Source organism: Thalassophryne amazonica, chromosome 12, assembly GCF_902500255.1.
Source record: "Thalassophryne amazonica chromosome 12, fThaAma1.1, whole genome shotgun sequence".
NCBI classification, from domain to species: domain Eukaryota; kingdom Metazoa; phylum Chordata; class Actinopteri; order Batrachoidiformes; family Batrachoididae; genus Thalassophryne; species Thalassophryne amazonica.
In genome coordinates, this window is record NC_047114.1 from 26544908 (window position 1) to 26551736 (window position 6829).

The 6829-nt window shown below is 41.8% G+C and overlaps 1 long non-coding RNA gene across 1 annotated transcript; it reads right to left on the reverse strand.

The window, feature by feature from the left end:
- Positions 1–3621: 3621 nt before the first annotated feature.
- On the reverse strand, positions 3622–4072 carry LOC117521968. The gene is made up of 3 exons (XR_004564106.1): positions 4036–4072; positions 3867–3956; positions 3622–3771 (listed from the first exon to the last, which is right to left on the reverse strand). It is a non-coding gene; the product is annotated as an uncharacterized LOC117521968 (long non-coding RNA).
- Positions 4073–6829: the final 2757 nt, after the last annotated feature.

A 6829-nucleotide genomic window follows, 5' to 3' on the forward strand; every position in this document is an offset into this window, starting at 1 on the left:
CAATAGTTTGTGGGTTTCCAGTGCTATGCAGCAAGCAATTAAACATTTTCTGAAACAAATGTTTCAGGCCGTGTTTCCAGTGTGTTGTAACAGTGAATCATCTTCTGAAGCAAATCTGGTACTAATCAGATGAGTTGTTGTCTTTACACCTGTTAAAGGTCACGGGGCTGGAGCCAATCCCAGCGGTCACTGGACGAGAGGCACGGTTCACCCTGGACGTGAAGCCAGTCCATCACCTGGCGAACGCAAAGTCAAGTTATGTTTACCAATTATTTTATGACCTTTGGAGAAACAAACTCCTTTGTGACATCACTGATGTTGCAGCCATGATTAGGGCTGCCCAAAGACTAAAAGTGGTAAAATTAACAGATCAACAAATGTCTTCAAACAAACAAATTATTAAATTTTTTATTTTGCATTGTGCACGTTGTTGCTGTACATATCTGTATTTTTTTTTCTTAATTAAATAAAATCTTATTGGAAGAAATCACTGATTTGAATTTTAATGCGTTTGCACAACCAGACATTCACCCCCCCCCCCCCCCCAAAAAAACCCTCCTTTACTTGAATCCAGATGTTATTTACCTCCACAGTTTGAGAGCCACGGCCCCACAGAGATCACATTTTCACAAATACACATTTTTTTTATAAATGGAAATGTTTTACAACCCCAATTCCAATGAAATTGGGACATTGTATAAAATGTAAATAAAAACAGAATATAATGATTTGGAAATCCTCTTCAACCTATATAAAATTGAATACACCACAAAGACAAGATATTTAATGTTCAAACTGATAAAATTTATTGTTTTGGTGCAAATATTTGCTCATTTTGAAAAGGATGCCTGCAACACATTTCAAAAAAGCTGAGGACAGTGGTATGTTTACCACTGTGTTACATCACCTTTGCTTCTAACAACACTCAAGCATTTGGGAACTGAGGACAACGCCCCAACTTCACTGGGGTTGTATTTGAGTCCGTGCACATGGACAATGCATGTTTAAACTCCGGCAGAGCTTGACTGTGTCACTCGTTTCTTCTGTCCACTGTTATCTGGGATCTTCTGAAACTGCAGTTTACCAGCCTGAAAAAGATGTAAATATAATTAAGAATGAAAGCCAAACAAAGATGTAACATGGTGAAGTCAGAAACAGATCACTGACAGAATTATCAGCACTGCTTCCACTGAGCTGGAGTCTTTACTTACTGAACCAGGGGCGCTGATTGTGTTTGGCAGGAATCATCTCCTCAGACTTCTGTTTGTGTGCCTAAAAAAGTAGCAAAAGTCATTTAGAAACTCAGTCATACCCAATGACTAAACACACAGAAATCAGAAAAAGATCAGTCACAGGATTATCAGCACTGCTTCCATCAACATAAGGTGGACTGTTGACTTACTGAAAAAGTCTCAGGGCCCCTTCTCCTTTTTGCTGCAGCGCTCTGATGGAGGTCCAGATCAGAGACGTCGTCCATCCTTCGTTTCTTGTTCTAAAAAAACAATGACACAAAGAAATGTAGGCATACCCAAAGACTTAAAGGAGGAATACTTCATAAAGGGGGTAACTCAGGAGGTGATGGTTTGGAGATTAAAGTGGTGGTCTTAAAACTAGATAATCCTGGGTTCAAATCCCTGATGGATTGGGGAAAATCACTCGGGTCCTTGAGCAAGGTCCTTAATCCCAAAATTGCTCCCAGTGTGCAGTTGTGTGTTGCACGTTTGCACTCAGACGTGTGTGAATATGAGGCATCATAGAAAAGCACTTTGACCATATGTGTCAGATGTAAGAGTCCTTTAGAAATGCTGTCCACTTAACATTTAATACAACCTCAAAACAGAAAAAGTTGGCACAAAATGGAAACTGCAGAGATTCTTCCTTTTTATCTTGATTTTTGTCACTGCAGATTGTTTGAACCCAAGATATTTTTGGCCCAGACTTTTTTTTTCATGCTCCTGTCACAAAATGAATCACGCGTCCCATGTTGTGACACTTTTTCATTTTTACCGTTTCTAATTCTACCCCTTCCCCTAAACCTAGCCAGAACCCAAACAGACCCCCTCCGCATAATTTCGTGCTCTGTCCGTGCTCCGGACAGATCTTGTGTATAAGAATCAGGAGCCTTAATAATTTCACCAAACAACTAACAAAAGGGTATTTTAAGAAAGTCAAGGGAGCTTTTCAATGAAATTAATGAGACTGACTGAAAGTTTTTATTTTTATTTGCTTTGTCGATATAGTCTCTGGTGATAATGTCGGGCCAGATCTACTGATGTCAGAAACTGAAGCAGCCAATCATGAATAAAGATCAATAAAAGGTGAAGGTACAGATGGCATTACCAGTGAACTGATCAAGACCCTTGGCCAACAAAGTTTTTTGGCCAAATTATGTGTGAAGACAGAGAAGGGAAATGGACCAGTGACTTTAGGAGATCTTTCTTGATACAAAAAAGAAGGAAAAGTCAAATGTGAGTAAACGGGGGAGATGGTCTAGTATTTAATTGCACTTATTTCAAGATCACCCTGCCCATTCTCCATATGATGTGGAGTTGCATCAGGAAGGGAATCCAGATTAAAAGTTGTCTCAAATCAATATGCAGATCCACCACAGATCTACTGTGGTGACCCAGAGTGAAACAAGGGAGAAGCTAAATGTGGCTAACTCATGAACAGTCAAATGGAGGAGCACAGGACAATCAGCCTAATGTCACATTCTGTAAAAATTATCTTCAAACTTCTGACTGAACCTAAAGAAAACAAAGCAAAATACCATTTTGGCAATGATCATTTTGTCTTCTGTAGGGGGGAAAAGAACAAGGAAGGCGACTGTGATACTTACTGTTGGAAGAAAGGAGCATAGAACATGACCAAGAACTTTTTTTGATTTGTCTATTTATGAAAAACCATTTGATCGGGTATAATGTGAAAAAGTACTCAGTATTAACAAAGATCAAAGTGGCTGGAAAGAGAGATGACATTATGATATATGACTCAGGAAGTGACATTCAATGTTTCAGTTTGAATTTGAGAGCCTTTTGAAACTGGCTTTAAATTTGTTTGTCTCCTGCATGTTTCTCAGCCGGCCGCGCCCAGCACCATCTTTTTCCCCACACAGAGCATCCAGACACGCTGGCCTCCAAGGACTATTCTGTTCACTGTCACCGCTATTTTTGTCAAATAAATCACGTTTACTACGATGCACATGTTGTCTGAACATAATTAATTAATTATTTTTTTTGTAAAAGTTGGATTCAATTGGATTTGGTGGAATGTGACACCTTAATTATGTGGTGAAATCATTGGCTCAGCATTGGTTTCAGCCCCATCCTTTGATGAAACCTGATCACTAACACCATCACCTTGTTCTTCAGTGGCTTTAGGTGTACTTGCCTGGAAGCTGCTCGGTCGCTCCTTCTGTCCATCTGACTGAACTTTCTTTTCTGCTTTTCCAAACCCTTCCTCAATTCTTGACCACACAGTCAGCGTTGCTACGGCATCCATGGCGCTGCATCAAAGATGAAATCAGTCAAACCATCCAGCAAGTCTCATGTTTCTCTGATTTAGTAACATTTTCATCACGACACACATGGTCACTTACTAGGAGCTGGTGGGGACGCTGTTCACCAGGTGTGTCATCACTGTAAAGTTGTGTAACACTGCCTGTCTGGGGGTGAGTCGTCTGTCAGCCTCCACATCCAGCAACCCCTCAAGAAGGTGAAGAAACGCCTTCCTGTCTTCAACCTGCCTGGGATCCTCTGGATTCTCACATTCCTGATCGGTAAAGTCAAAGGTTCATCATTTAATCTCACTGAGAGCCAGTAATTGATATGAATTCAGTTTTTATATGTACAGAAGTGACTACGTACCGGCATCAGCTCGTCCAGACTGCTGGGCGTTTCAGACGAGTTCACACACTGGCTTTTGGGAAAACTGCCGAAATTAAACTCTTCTGTTGTCTAAAAACAAAAAAATATTGTAAATATTGTAATATAACTTAACAATAGCCAAAAATAAAGCAGAGCATCACTGCAGTACCATAAGTGTCCAAGCTGGTCCCCTGAAGTCCTCGTTCTTGTTAAAATACAGATCTGTGAACAGGCCCAGATCGAGCAGCTCATCTCTTGGCTGATCCAGGATCTGGATGATTTTGCTGAGCTGGAGAGAGAATATATCCAATCACATGAGCTGACGTTCTCCTTTCTGTCTTCTCTGGTTTTTGATATTTATCTGTGAGACACTGAAATCCATCACGTTACTCACCAGTTTGTGTGGACAGTTTGTATTAAAGAGGTTCCTGCCCAGATACAAGCAGGCGATGACACATCCCAGGCTCCATACGTCAATGGCCTCAGTGATGGGGAGGCCGAGGACAACCTCTGGAGCCCTGAAGATGAAAGATGAGAGCAACATGCAAGAAATGCTACCAATGTCTAACACAGTGGTGCCCAACGTGTTCCAGAAATGGCCGAGAGGGTGCAGGTTTTATTTACAGCCACTGACTCCAGCAGGTGATTTCACTGATGAACTCATCCCATCTGCTCAAAGTGATGTCAATCAGTGAAATCACCTGCTAGAGTCAGTGGCTGTAAAGACGACCTGCACCCTCTCTGCACTTTCTGGAACATGTTGGACACCACTGGTCAAAAGGGTAAGAAAACATCTGATGATATGAAACCACAATATATGACTAATAACCACAGAGAACAGCTGTGGATTACTATGTTAAATTCAATGACACAACCTCAGCTGTCACAACTAAAACAAGAACTGTCCAGGATGAACCCACCTGTAACTCACAGGCTGACAGGTCATGCCCCGCCTGACATGGTCAGCTGGAATCGCCAAACCAAAGTCGATTAATTTGACCCGGTATGGCTTTTCCATGTGATCCACGAGCATGATGTTGTCCATTTTGATGTCTGTGTGGATCACACCGATGCTCTTCAGGGCGTCCAGAGCTTGTAGCAGCTGCAGAAGAAGAAATGAACAAATTTATTTTCTGTTGCAGTAATTTGCACATTTCTTGAGTTTGAGATATGGAGCCAAAAGGGATTTGGCCCAGAATATGAATAAAATAGACCTGGCACTCGTGGGTGGGCTGGATGTGTAAAGTTCCAAAAAACTTTTCCCAGCCATGTTCTGTTTGGTTGTTACTTTGCTACGTTCTCACCCTCACAGAGTGACCTTCATAAAAGGTAGAGATACTATGAGCCCACATGCTCATATTCCTATTTGTGTCACCAGCTTGTTGGATGTGCTGCTGAGTCTTTGAGCCTCATCAACAGTGTGCAAGGATTTGTTCTATTTTTTGTGGACCAGCACAGAAACATGGACGGCCCATTTGAAAAGGAGCTAAAAGATGCACAGTTGAAGAAACAGCCATTGTTCTGCAGAATTTCAGTTAAACCTTTATCTCTGTCATCTCTACTGACGGTGAATCTTTGGCATTTTATTTCATGTGCATCCACTGCGGTGCATTAAGTCCATATCTTAGATAGTGTAACTTTTATTTTTGAGGGGTCAGATGGACTGGACTCGGCCCGGGGTGGACTACAGTCCAGGCTGTGAGTCAGTGGTGGAAAAAAGTGTCTGTGTGAAGTTTTGTTTGCTGTTGATGTGCTGAAAGTTTGAGAATGATTAAACCCACGTAATAATTACCTGCATGAGAATGATCCTGATGACGGACAGAGGGAGCGGCCTGCAGCCCCTCTCCACAAACACGTCGTGGAGACTTCTGTCGAGCATCTCAAACACCAGACACGGATGCCCTCGATGCTCCAAACTATCCAAGAAATGAACAAGATTGTTCTTTCTTGGATCCAGCTGGCGGATTCTGAGCAGCATCTCAAGCTTGAGACAAAAGACAAATTGATGTGATTCAGTCAGATTTCCTCACATACTGTAACACAACAGACAAACTGGAAGAAATATGTCCCGCCCCAAACAGACGTAATCATCACCAGGACTCTGAGGACCTACCTCTCTCTCAACATCATCCAGACAGTTTGTCCTCTTCAGGATCTTCACTGCCACGGGCTCACCGGTGTCTTCTCTGATGCACTTGGCCACTTTACCAAACACACCTTCTCCTTTCACCTCCCGTACGATGAAGCGACAGAAGCGGCCGAGCAGGAGTTCATTCTTCTTCACTAAAGTGTCCTCAGGTTGTGGGTTTTCTTGAGAGCCTGTTGAAAGAAATCAGTGGATTTCTTACATAAAAGTCATCACATGAAAGTGCTGAATTTTATTTTATTTTTTAATCTGTACAGCAGGTCGCTCAGTGGATAAGGAGCTGGTCTGCCACTATGCAGATGTTGGTTCAAGTCCTTTTCATGCTCCCTGTCTGTGTTTTTAATGAAGACACTTCATGTGTATTGTCTCAGTTCACCCAGTTGTCATTGGGTTCCAGCCTTGGCTGGGGAAGTAACCTGTGTCAGACTGGTGTCCTGTCCAGGGACAGTCTCAGACTTTCCTCTGTTTCATGCGACAGAATCCGCACATAAACACCGACACCAACGGGCCTCAGAGCCGAATGTGATTTCATATTAAATGAGAGTTCAATCTGGGAAATGTTTCATAATGGAAAGTGTCAGTATGAAGGCAGTTTGGTTTTGTGTTATTTAAAGCGCCAAACCACCCACTATGCTTCTTTAATGTAGCCGTTCCCAAACTTAAGAATTCCGAAGCCACTTTGAAATCTGGCAATCACCTTTCAATCACAAATTTAAATATGAGATTAAGACGAACTATTAACAGACAATGTATTAAATTTGTTTTTTCTTTTTTTTTTCCTGTTCAGTCTTCACATAATTCAATATTTTCAGGTCAT